Here is a 13,014-nt window from a genome sequence, read left to right on the forward strand (position 1 = left end):
GATTTGTTGTAAAACAGGGCTCCCAATTTACACCAGTGCCGGTGAACGCTGTGCCTAGAGCATTACTGGCACAAATAATAAACTGCACAGAGCTCTCCTCACCCCGAGGAGCTTCTTTACGTGAGGAATTCCCAATCTAAACAAAGGAATCATGCTTCACACTGGTATCAGTGCTCCCTCCCCCAAAGCAAGCAGGATGTAAGGTGAAGAGAAAGACTCAGGGTTATGCCAATTTCTAGGAAAACAAATTAAGCTGGTCAACTGAATCATTTATCCACTACTGCTCTAAATAAGCTGGTTGTGTCTGTAGTTTGGATACGTTTGTACACACACAATAGGCATTTTCAGTTTACGTGCCACGTTCACAGATTTTACTAGCAAGTGAGAGTCTCCAGAGCAGCAGCAGCCATTTCACAAGAGCAAACAAGGTGGGAGGAGAGCAGGTGGCTCAGTTTTGCCAGCTACTGGCCCTCTGCCCTTGGCTCCTCTTCTGAGATTTACTGTCACCATCAGCAGTGCTGCTTTGGCTGAGAGCAGAAAGCCAAGGTGAGGTGTAAAGGAAATCTCCCTTCAACTTCACAAGCTTCGTTTTCCTGTAAGATGTTGATCTAGAACAAAGAGATTTCAGGTAAATGATTTACCCAGAAGGAAGAAGTGCTTCAGCTAACGCTGTGTTTCTCCAGCGCGCGCCCCTCGATTTAAACACACGGAGTGGCAGCCACGGCAGAATTCACTGCCAGAAAAAGCCTGCCCGAGGCTGAATTGCAAACTCAAGAAATTTTCATGAAGGACTAGAACACGCTGCACCGCTTTGCTATACAACACGTGTGTGCACAGCGAAGGCAACCTAGAACATGTACACTCACCTGGCTCTGTATCAAGCATTTAACCAAAGATTAAATCCAGTCCAGCCCATCGTAGCCGGACATCCAAAACTAACAATCAATTCGTCGTTCACCCAGTTAATAAAGGGCCAAGCAGCACCCTCCATAGTTAAAGAGACCAAGTGATTTTGCTATTGTAATCCCACTTGGCATCCTGGCAGTTAGCCTCAAGTTTTGCTAAACCCAAGCTGCTTCTCCTATCCTTTTCTCTGTGGTTCCCTACTGGAGAGTTTTCCTTTGTTGGTTGTTTTAACAGCAGGAGTTGTGCCCTTTGAAGGCCGTTGTTGCCAAACTAAACCCACACGTTCTTTCTTGTGGGTAGAAAAATCCACTTTTCGAGCCACTACATCTTTGTGGTACTGGGCTGGCTTACGTGGATGCCTTTTGGGGAGATGGGGAAAGCAGAGGGGACAGCTGCACAACTCGGCCTGTACAGCTAGGAATTCCCATCCCACCCAGAATCTGGTTATTTCAGATTATTAATTCAAAATAACAAAAAGCTCCCATTGTGGATTTCATCTGTTTACGTGAAGACGATGTTCACTTGAGTCTGGTATCTTGCAGCACAGCAGACTAGCTCCAAGAAGAAAGAGGAAGAAAACAGATGAAGAGGAGCATCAGCTCTCTCCAGGCTGCACGCCAGTGTAGGGAAGAACAGCTCCCTGGAAAGCCAGCTTTGTTCCAGGGCTTAAAGACGGTGCGTAAATCACATTTCTGCCAAGATGCACCATTTAAAGATTAGAGGAGGTCAGCTTCAGATTGCAGGATCGAGTTTTCATATGGTGAATGTTTCTACATTGAGAGAGAAATACTTTTCCCCTTAAGTATGGGTAGGAAGTATTAAACATACAAGTGGCTGCACTTAAAGGATCTAGAAAGCTCTTAAAAACCCTGGAGAATAGATGACAGGCGATGCTGTGAATACAAGTGGTGCAGAATCAGCGTGGCATGAGCCTGAGCTCCAGAAACAGCCCAAGAAACGGACTGAACCAAGGAAAGAGCCATTGCAAGAGACACAGCCGGCCCAACGGCACGCTGACCTCCATCAGGTCACGAGGTCTCCCTTACTTCAAGCATTTACCAGTTTTTCATTCCCTAGCAGTCTTAATGAAGACACAACTAAAAATAGAGGAGCACGCTCTCGAGTGAGAGAGCGCTCGACTCCCTGCCCCTCGTTAATAAATTCCAGGAGACCCTGCTGGAAACCTCTTATGTTTGGGCAGCAGGAGGAAGTTCAAGCCCTTGCACCAGCCTCCTAAACCAAACATGAACGGCCAGCTTGGCCAGAGACGCAGCTGTCGCTTCAGCAGGGGACAAGCTCAGCTATGCAGCCTTTGTTGAAATAAACCCAAAAATAACAGTTAGTGCCACCTAGGGACCAGCGCTAAGGCAGGGAGGCAGAAGAGCCATACCACAAACAAAGGATGTCAGCGGCTGATTTACTCCTGGCACGGATGAGGAGTCAAACTGCAGCGAGGAGAGGCTCAGGTCTGTTTAAATAACTCCAGGTACATGTTGTTTGAACTGCAGCTTCTCCTCAGAAAGGCACCAGTTTTGTGAAAGCTTTCACAAGGGGATGCTCAAGCGCAGATTTGACCCCATACTGCAGGTTGGGCAAAGAGCATCCCTTCGCCTCAAAATACTCAGAGCTCTTTGGTTGAGGGAAGGAAAGTTTTGAGATCAGGGTTTATTTAGGCCTGATGTGTACCTAGCAGTAATTTGGAGCTACGTACTTGGCAGAGAGCCCTATGGTCACTTGTAACCCAAAGGCCAGGCAGCAAATTCACCCAAGCCAAACACAACTTCTAAATGGAGCACGGTCTACCTTCTTTCTTTCACCAGTAAGAGCTGAAGCTCCGCACCACGTTGTTCAGTGCTGTTTCCCTACCTGCTGTCTCCTTGGACCTTGCAGGGTTTGTCTTAAGCTACTAACTGGATCAGACTCATCACCCCGAGTCCTTTCCACAGATGATCCCACAACCTAATACAGCACAGCCCAAGTCTGCTGAGAGAGGCACTTCTGCAGGTGCGCAATGATTAACTGGTGCACATTTCCATATCACAAATAAAATTTAAAAAAAAGACTTCTCAGCTTGGTTGAAATGCAGTATATTAACCTTCGAAAGTAGCAGTCATGGATACCAGCTTCAAAGAGATTAATATCAATAGGACAAAATCCCAGAGGATAGCATCACGTTGCTGCCGGTTTTTCTGGAGCTTTACAAAATAAAGCATTTTGAGGCTTTACTTAAGGTCCTACCTCTCCATGCTTGTTCCATAAAGAAAGCCCAGAGCAGTTCAGATTTATAGGCAGAACTGAAGTACTGGAGGAGGGGAGGAGGAGGGAAATCAGGAGTTGAAGAGGGAAACTGTGGGTACGGATGGAGAGACTAGGAGGAGAGGGCAGGAAGCAAGCTTCATCTGAACTGTTGCCATTGTCACAGTTAATTGCTACAAGTCGTCCTCTCTGAAAAAGGTTTGTTACCAAAATAAATAATATAACTCTTAGTTGAGTATGTTCCGCAGGTCCACAGAGGCTGCAAGTTAACATGGTGTACACGGCAAATCTTTCGAGCAAGAGATGCAGCAACAGCTTTGAGATGCACACTAGCCAGATCTCACCCCTGCGTTCAGCTTTCACTGCAGACTGCATCAGAAAGAAGCTAATAATCATTAAGCTGCCATCTTTTATTTCTAATTATTTGTCTCCACAGCAGGGTTCCTCCAACCATCAAGCAAAAGGGAAGCAAGTCTCAAAGGAGTAACTGTTTTGAAGAGGGCTTGCAGCTGCCACTGCATGAATGGCTCTCCAAGAACAGTAGCAACTGCTACAAACTGCCCACAGAGCTAGGAGGAAAGCATCTCTGTTTAGGCTGTTTTTCAATGTTGGTTTTTAGGTCAACTAAAACAGCTTTTCTTATGCAACAAGAGATGCAGAAAGCTCACTTGCTTTTGAGTTTTTGCTTTCATTTAATTAGATGGTAATTCAGAAGGCAGCGCTGCTATTTTAAACACCACAATGAGAACTATTTCACTGCCTTACAAAGCGACAAAGTGAAACCACTGAGCTAAGCCAGCCCTAGAACTTGACACTGCATTGGATTCTGATGGTCTCTTCTGAAGGGCTGGGACAAGTAAAAGAGATACCCTGCCACCGCATTTCCAGGAGAGCTTTAAAGCAGAAAATCTCATGGAAAAGCAGAAGATCTTGTTTGTTTTTCCTCTCTGAGCTACATGTGAATACAAATTAAGGTGAGACCCGAGTTCACAACACAACTGCTGTTCAACAGCTTCACGAAGCAAACCCCTCCTCCAGGTGACCCATGAATTAAGGGATAGGGAGAAACAATTTCACGTACAGGTAAGCTTTAAGCTCACAACACATGGCTCCCGGCATCACCAATGCCAACATACGGACAGACCCAGCCCAGCAGCACCCCATTAACGGACACGCTGCCGCTTACCACCTCCTTCCCCACATTTCACAGCTCTGAACATTTTTTCACCCAGCATGCACGACCTCACTTCAGATTTCTTGACAGGCTTCAAATAATGGCAACATATGTGAATCTTAGCTTGAAGGTCAAGAGCACAACCTCAAACGTCACGGGCTCCTCTTGCTGCGCTTGCATCTTCAGCATTTTCCTTCACGGTTTCTGCCCTCCAGCTTCTCATAGCACATCCCTTCACGGAAGCTACTGGTGGGTTAACTTTTAGGACCGATGCCCAACACGCTTATCAGTCCAGGAGAGGAGATTCACTTACTACAGCTCCTATGCATTTTATGTTTACCTAAGAGATAAGCCAGGTTTAAAGATGGAAAGGCAACTTGAGCCTGCTGATTTCTCTGCTGAGTGAAGGTCAGGGCTGTCCCTGATCCAGTGAAACTGTACCACACCACCTTTATCTTTGCCATCGCTAACAAGGTACCACTTAGCTTTCTTGTTTGCTGACCAAAATTAATACCAAGTATTCAGCAAGCAGCAAATTTCATCTCATATCAGGGCAAAACCCCAAAAGCCTTTAAGAAGCAGGACCACTGAAATGCAATTCTCTGCTCTCTGTGCAGTACATGAAAGACAACAGACTGCTCACACAGACAAAAGTCGCAGCGAGACTGCTCTGGGGAGAACAAAACGGGGGTTGTTCAGGTTACAAGCTTTCTCCACGGAAGAAATTCACTCTTGACCAGAAATTTGTCACACAGCAATAACCAGATGGGCAATTGTGTCCTGAGGGTCTGCTCAAGCACCAAGAAGGAAGGCACTGCTGCCACTCTCCCAGTCCAGGACACCCTGGCACAGCTGTGCTGGTAGAGGTACACCTCTTGCTAACCCACTCCTACTGTCATGCGAGTGAGCACTTGCATCTCGCTCCAAATACGACCTCCCGGCCAGCACGCTGCCAGCCTGTGTTTCTTGCTTCTCCTTCTGTGTGGAGGAGGTTTATTCTGCATTCAAATGACTGCTGGGTGTGTGGTGGGGATGGGAGCTCAGCACCTCTGATCAAGGCAGGTTCTCTAGTTAATGATTCTTCTTTTAGAGACTTGGTAGCAAAGAACAGCTCATTCAGAACAGGAGACAGCTGCTCAGCTTCCAAATATAGTGCTTCTGTGTAAGAACAACAGGTTTATGCTTCGATTTGATTCATCCCTCCTGCCCTCCCCTGCAAGGCATCGTATAATAATGCTGAGTTTAAGAATAAAGCAATCTGCCCCCAGCACCTTCCTCTGCTTTCCCTTCAAGTCTTTCATCAGTGACTGGCAGTACATTGAACGCTCGGACACGGAGTGGAGCTGCTCTGAGTATGCTCAGTCCTTTCCATTAGTGGGAGAGGAGAGGATATTACTGAGGAGGGGGTGGAGATGGACAGGAAAGGGAAATGCTTAGCAGGAGGATACTTTAAATTAAAAAAAAAAAGAAAATTAAAAACTTCTGAAGTTTCCAGTGATAGCAACCTTAATGCAAAGGCAGCACTGCATCCAGAGAACCAGCTTTACCAAGCAGAGACCCCTTCCCTTCCTCCACCCTGGGCACACACACCTTATTTTGAGCAGCTTTAATACACCAACAGCACCTCCCAGGCTCGGGGGCAGCCACCAAACCTCTGCTGGGAAGCCAAGAGAAACCACCCCACCAGGACGATCTCCCCCCCGTGCAAAGCAGGATCTCTGTGAACGCAAGCTGGAAACATCAGCCCCTGCCACACTTCTCCAAGTTCAACACGCATTTCCCCTCCTCTCCCACCAGAAGGGCCTCAGGCTCCTCTCCGTGCCCTGCGAAGCCCCGCACATCTGCAGGTTTGTGAAAGGGAAGCCAGCCCAGCGCCACGCTCTGGCCTTCAGAGAGTCCCTTACACAACCACAGCACTGATTTACCATCAACAGCCGTCAGGAGGAATCTGGGGAGAAACAGGGAGTATTGCTTTCCACTACCAAAACCATTTTCTCTTCCATTTGCTCACTTGCTGGCACTTAGTGTGCTTTTATTGCTGAGTCAGCGCTCCACAGTCCAGGCTCGCGAGAAAAACTACTGCTGGGGGCTTTTTCATGTTAAAAACTTGGCCTGGAAATTGCTGTATGAAGTCCTTTTCAACATCCAAAATCTTCACACACACAGAGAAGACAAACCCCGCTGTTTGATAACGATCAATGCTCCAGAGTATAAGACAGAATAAACAGGTCAGTTCATTATTTAAGTCCAAGCGATTGGTTTCGGCTATCTCCTCTCACTGATCTAACAAAGCAGGTACTTACCCAGAGATGAGACAGCCGGGCAAACCACGCAGGCGGAGCACCAAAATCCATCACGGGGCAGTGTATAGAAAAGAAAGGAGAAGAGACATTGGTTAATAAGTAGTTCCAGCTAAACATGAAAAACCCCCATGCACCCGCCAGAAAAATCCCTTAACCCACAAAGCCTAGTGCTCACACTTGTATTTTACACGAGCGCTGCAACAGAGTTCACGTAAGCGAACTTCGGTGTCTGACTCTTCCCAGAACTGAAGGTGGAACCAGACGTTCACGTTGAGCCACTTCTTAGAAATGTAAACACCAAGTGAGGAAGGGAAAAAAAAAAAACCAAAACCAAAAAAAAAAACCCCACATTAGCCTGACTTTACTTAACACTGATAACACAGCAAGCGGTGACGCAGGCGTCCCATGCCTGCTGGCCACCAGCGAGTGCGGTCTCCGGAGGCCCAGCCAGTGCCTGGGGTGGCACGGCACGGGTCAGGCAGGGTAGAGCCGGGCCGGAGAAGCAGCGAGCGTGGTGCAGAGGCTGCAGACTGGCCCCACGCACTTGGTCTGTCTGGCTCCTCCGGCCTTACATAACTTCTCATGCAAACTTCTGCAGGGGACGGACACAGCCCAGCGCCTCCGGCCCCAACTCCGCTGGGCTCCAACTGAGCCCTCTAGTGGGCTTTAAAAACTCAACAAAACACCCATAGACTTAATTTAATTAACACTCTGCCAGAGGCCTCTAAACCCTAATCCTTCTCAACAAAAGGATCATTAACTAAATGAAGAGATTCAAGAGAGCAACGGTGCTCTCGGCTGCGGCAAGGCCGGCCGCGTGCTCCAGCGGGCGCACGCCGGGGTCTGAGTGGAGCCGAAATCCAGCCAGATCCTCAGCCCGTGCCATCGCCCCACCGAGGGTCCAGGGACGTGCTCGACACGAGAGCACAGACCAATGCACACAGCACGCGGGGGACGCCTAGCACGGTGCCACACTGCACCGTGCACAGGACTATGCACCTCCTCTACAGCCATCCTGCCGCACCAGAGAGACAGGCACAAGCCCGCACCCACCCTTTGGGATGCATCGCGATGCTGACAGCCTCCATCGAGACTGAAATCCTGAAGTGCTGAACCGGGAGAGGATTTAGCTGGAGCACTGTTTGGTTTTAAGCATTATTATCTGCTGATGTCAAGAGTCTGGCAAGCAGATGAAAGAGAACCCTCAAGAGGCAGCCTTGGTCCTTCAACCAAAGGGTGGGGGAACATCTCCATCTCGCCTGGCTCTGCCAGCATGAATGGCAGGAAGGGTTTTCCTCTCTTAAGAGCGAGGTGTACATTGGCAGACAAATTTACAGCATGCAAGGTGCAGTCAGGGATAAACCTTTACACTCAAAGGTTCCCAGCCCACGAGCTTCACGCCAATGAGACAGGGATGGAGATTTGGGGTTGCCCTTTGCAGGTGGCTCTCTTGGAAAGCTTCTGAGCCACACAGAGAATCCAGAGCAGCTGCAAGGAGCACATCCACGAGACTACTCATTAGTCCGGTGAACAGGAGCAGAAGAGAGCTTAATTACAGGGCAGGGATCATTCCCTCTGGGTTCGGATGTCAGCAGCAGCCTCGGCAGGGCCGTGCTGCCCCATGGGACAGGCGTTCCTCGACAGAGCCTGCAGCAAGCGCCGCCTCTGCCCGTGCCACGTGCAGAGCCTGTGGTCAGCGAGATCCTGGTTGGGGCTCTACGATGAGCTGCCGAGCCTCAGCTTGCAAAAGCGAGAGCCCAAAACAAGGCAGACTTCAAGCACTGCTTGCAAAAAAGCTTTCTATAGGTACTGGTCCCCTGACTTTGGTGCTGTATGTGAGCACCCCTGTAATCATCAGCAGCTTCCGAAGCTCAGATTTGAGCTCCAGCCGTGGCATTCACCAGGGCAGAGACTGCAGTAGCTGCGGGTGGGGCAGACTCGCTCCTCGGAGGCTGCTACAACCCGGGGCAGGGCTTTTAGGGTGGCCAGGAGATGCTTTAGCACACTACCTCACCCCAAACCAATGCAGAGGGACCTCACAGCCCTCCAAGGTGCCAGCTGAGCCCATCGCAGACCTTTTGTGTTTGGGTTTGTATGCTGGAAAGTATTCACAGAGGTCTCCATTTTCAATAAGTGCCTTTTGCCCCTGCCTTTTCCCTGCAGCTTTTTGGGATGTGCCTCCAGGATAGAGCTGACACATCAAGGCTTCCTTGCCTGAAGATGCAGGAACAACTGTTCCCAGAGCTAATGAGGCTGTCCTGCTTTGACCCAGGGCAGTTTTCAGCAGACACAGAATAAACAGTCCCCTCCATGTTCACCTCCTGGAATAAATCCCAAGAGCTCCCGTCTCCCCAGCCTAGGCAAGAACACAGATGGTCGTAGAGATTAAAACATACAGAGAATTAACCGCCCCATGCAAATGAGCTTCTTCATCCAGCCCAACGCTGCCAGGTGGTTTGAGGTACAGTGCTCGGATGTGATCATCGCGGTTTGCTGAGCTCTGATAACAGCCTCATATCAAACAGAACAGGGGGCCAGAAAGCCGAAAAGTTTGAAGGCAGTTTGTAGGGGAGGCAAGACACAAACTGCCAGAGCCAGGCAGCTGCTGTAACCACGTTTGCCTCCTGCTACAGCAGTTGGGAAAAAACAGCACCGCCAGGAAAAAGCCCGGCCGGCAGCGTGGATCAATTCTGAGCTCAGGTATCTTGTGTTTTCCCACTGAAAAGCAGCTCAGATGGATTAAACAGCGCTGCAACCCCAACACGAGCCATCTGCAACTCCGGATGCTGCCCTGACACCTCCGACTGCCGCTCGCGAGGCACCAGGCACCCGCGGGCTGGCAGCGGGTAGTGAGGGAAACCCACACCAGCGCCTGCCGCCTTTCCTAGAAGACTGAAGTCTTGGCACCTGGCTGAGGCGCAGGATCTGACACAGCACAGCACACCAGGAAGGATCTGACTGTCACATGGGGCCAAGTGACCTTCCTGAGAACAGCAGGGCTTTCTCCAGGCTGCCTCCCAGGGAGGAACTGCACCCCAAACCCACGAGCACGTTAGCATCACCAGCGATAGGTTTAAACCATGTTTCATTTTTACTCCAAACCAGGGAAAAAACGTTCTGAGACAAGTGGACTTCTCTCACTCAGTCACATCCCAGCTGACAGTATTTTTAAAGGACAGGTTTCAAGCTATGTGATGATACAGCCGACCGCGTTTGCTATTAAAAAGCTTCCACTTCGCATCCGAGGAAATCCCCAAGCAGGGCTGACCCCATCTGCCAGCCCGCGGCGAGGCTGCTCACAGCCGCAGATTGGCCAAGGCTGATCCCCACCATACGGGAGAGGTTCACCTCCACGTCAGATGCGGGCGCCCCCAGCACAACATCGACGCAGACGGAGAAAGTCACGTTACAGCCCAACGTGGCTCCGGGCCGGGCCAGCACCTGACCTCCATTGCTCCCGTGCTCAGCATTCGAGTTCACGCAGATGCAGGGAGGCAACTCGGTGCTGTGCCTGTTGGATACAGACCCTCAACGCAGAGAAGGAGCTCCCCTCAAGTTCTGAGGTGCCCACAAGCAGCTTACCCCATCTCCAAGGGCTATTGGAGAGCGGAGACAGAAATACAAGCCCTTAAAGGCCGGTGCTGTCCGACAAGCAGCTAAAACCATCGCTGCAATCAAGGGACAGCAACCAAGCAGGGATCAACTCACGGAGGTCACGTACAGCAGGATAAATGCTGTAATGCATCAGCTGCATTAACGCCCTGGCTACGATGATGCTTCAAGACGTCGGTCCACCCCAGCTCCCACCCACGCCAAGCAGAGCTCAGCACCAACACTGGATTCTCCGGGCTGTAAGCAAGCTCAGAGCTTCCCCACATCTCCCACCTCATCACTGCAACATGCTGGCTTGTTTGCAACACCTACAAGATGGCTTTAACATTGCTGCGGTCGGAGCTCGGTCACTCCCGAGCTTCACACCCCTTTGCTCAAATCCAGCTCAGGTCAACTGTGGCCAGATGTAATTACCTACGTGAAGGAGCTAGAAGCCGCCTCGAATAAGAGGATGTATTTATGCCATCAGGCCAGGGTTCCTCCTCCTCTTTTGCTGCTTACTGGGGTGCCAAAACTTGCCTCATATTAAGCAGACCAGCAAGAACTTAACCTCATTCCTTGCTACCGAAACGTAGCTTTCCCAGGAACGGCGGGAAAAGGCAGGATTCTTAGTCACCTATTTACGAACAGGAGCGGAGAAGATTTTAACAGGATTTGTTCATTTAATTGAATGGTGCACAGGGCGTCGATGGCTTTAGTTGTGTTGGCAAAAGGCTTTGGGATGAGCAAATGGAGGAGGAAGCGCAGGTCCTACACCCCAAAACACTTCCCAGGGGCCAGGCGACACGCCGCAGGCCGGTGTGGGGCCGGGGTGCTTCCCAACAGCCTCACGTCCTCCCAGCTGCGTTTTCCCAGCTGCCTTCAAACCAGCAAGCTGCAGGAAGCAGCAGCAGACACCTCCAGCCTACGAGACACGGCAAAGTAAGACGACCCACACTCCCTTCCGGCCTCTCCTCCCAAAATCCACCAGCAAGAGGCGGCTTCAGAGCCTTCCCAGAGCGGCAGGGTCGGACCCACGCCAAGCTTGGACAACACAAAGCCATCCTGACCCGGTGTTTCTGTCCCTGGGCTGGGAGCCCAGCTGGTGCCTGTGTGCGCACGGCCCAGAGCACCCCGCGCCCGCATGGCTGATATTTCAGGATTTTCTCGGGAGGCATCAGGAGGGGACTGGAGACAAACCATGCTAATTGGATAGACGAAGAGTCCTCTGCAGCCCTATAAAGCTGTGAGCAGCTGCTCAAAACCTCTTGTGAGCTGCAAAAATAGTTTCATCTAAGAAGCAGGCGTGGATTAAACGCCACAAACGCCCTTTTCTTTTCACTCTGCAAAGTACATTTTCCCCCATTGCGGTCTCAAAACAAAAAAACAGACCCACAGACCAAACCAGGAAATTTAGCAAACTTTGAGCACAAACAATAGCAGGAGGATTTTCCAGACCTTCAAGCTTGTTTTGCAAGTCCCAGATTATGTAAAGCGCAGCTCTGCCATTGTTGGGGAAGCCACGCTGCCTGCTCGGAGCCGGAGCCAGCTGGCACCCCGCTGCCCTCCCGGCAGCGTCTGTACCTCGCAAAGGCAGCGGGGTCTTGTGCAACACCACAAATTCCTTCCTAGGCACCTTCCACTGCAGCTATTGCCATGCGACAGCAACAGCCTTTCATTTTACACCTAATTGTAACGTGATTAATCATCTTCCCAGAGTTTGGGCTTGTTTTCCAAAACTCCAGACTACCACCCTGCCTAGGCTTCAGGTACGAAACCAGCTGCCCCTGTGCCTCCCGGGCGGCTTTGCCGTGCCCAGCGGTGAAGTTTTCCTTCCACGGCTTAACCAATCCTTGGCTTTTCTGCCAGTTGGGATCCGCCGGAGGGGTGAAGTGGTTATCGCTACGCACGTATCCTCCGGGAAAACGATACAAGAAGCTGAACTCGTTCCGCATTCAGCACCCAGCTGAAAAAACCCCGTCGGCACTCCCGAGGCAGGCGGGATGGGAGCCGGCATCCCTGATGCCCGGCTCCACACATGATCCTTGTCCCCTGGCATTGGCCTCGCACACGGTCCCGGTGCATTTGCCTAATTAAGACTTAATGAAGTGCAGAGATCTATTGTGGGCCTGGCAGGGGAGCAGATGTGCCCCCTGAACCCGGCCGCTGCCGGGGGAAGCCCGCTGCTGTCTCTAGTGTGAATCAGCAGGAAAAGCTCAGGCCGGGATGTTCAGCCCTGCAAATTCAAGACCTCGCTGCTCCGTCAGAGCCAGGGAAAGAAAAACGCTCAGTTCATCAGCAGCCTCTAGTGGGGAGAAGCGCGTAGACGGGCCGGACGCTTCGGAGAGACCCCACCAGCCCCAGGGGGACACGCAGCCCCACAGAGCCCACCCCGGCAGGGACTGCACGGCACAGCGCGGCACGGCCCCGATGCTCGCAGCATGAGGGACCCCGAGAGCTGTGGAATGAACCATCGCAGCCTCAGCAGAGCATCCAACGCGCGACACCACTCAGAGGGATTGTCCCCACGCGCCAGCTGCAGTCCCACACCCGGCGCTGGTCCCGGGCTAAACACGGAGAGCTGGCTGCAGCACCTCCCTGTGAAGCCCGACTCGGAGCCTCGCGCAAATCACTAGGTGAAGAAAAAAAATGCGTAAAAGGCACAATCGAAACATGCAAATCCTTCCTGGGCAGCTTATTCAAAGAGAAATCTCTGGGTTGATGGTGGGTGAGTCCCTGCCCCCCCCCCCAACCCGAATCACATCCCAGGCAGCTCCCACACCC

General features: G+C 51.1%; 1 protein-coding gene across 46 annotated transcripts in view; it reads right to left on the bottom strand.

Annotated features, from left to right (window-relative positions):
* EPB41 (erythrocyte membrane protein band 4.1) overlaps window positions 1-13,014 on the bottom strand; it is a 94,013-nt gene that overhangs the window by 77,834 nt on the left and 3,165 nt on the right. For 29 of the 46 annotated variants that reach the window (XM_075774183.1, XM_075774207.1, XM_075774182.1 and 26 more), the window contains exon 1: window positions 6,640-6,798. The exons of 9 other annotated variants lie outside the window; for them this stretch is intronic. The gene's annotated coding sequence lies outside the window, so the exon portion shown is untranslated. Of the gene's footprint in view, window positions 1-6,261; window positions 6,620-6,639; window positions 6,943-8,751; window positions 8,972-13,014 lie in introns of those variants that run through there. 8 more of the 46 variants (XM_075774165.1, XM_075774216.1, XM_075774201.1 and 5 more) reach the window with 7 other exon arrangements.

The sequence above is a fragment of the Balearica regulorum genome, chromosome 22, assembly GCF_011004875.1.
Source record: "Balearica regulorum gibbericeps isolate bBalReg1 chromosome 22, bBalReg1.pri, whole genome shotgun sequence".
Taxonomy (NCBI): Eukaryota; Metazoa; Chordata; class Aves; order Gruiformes; family Gruidae; genus Balearica; species Balearica regulorum.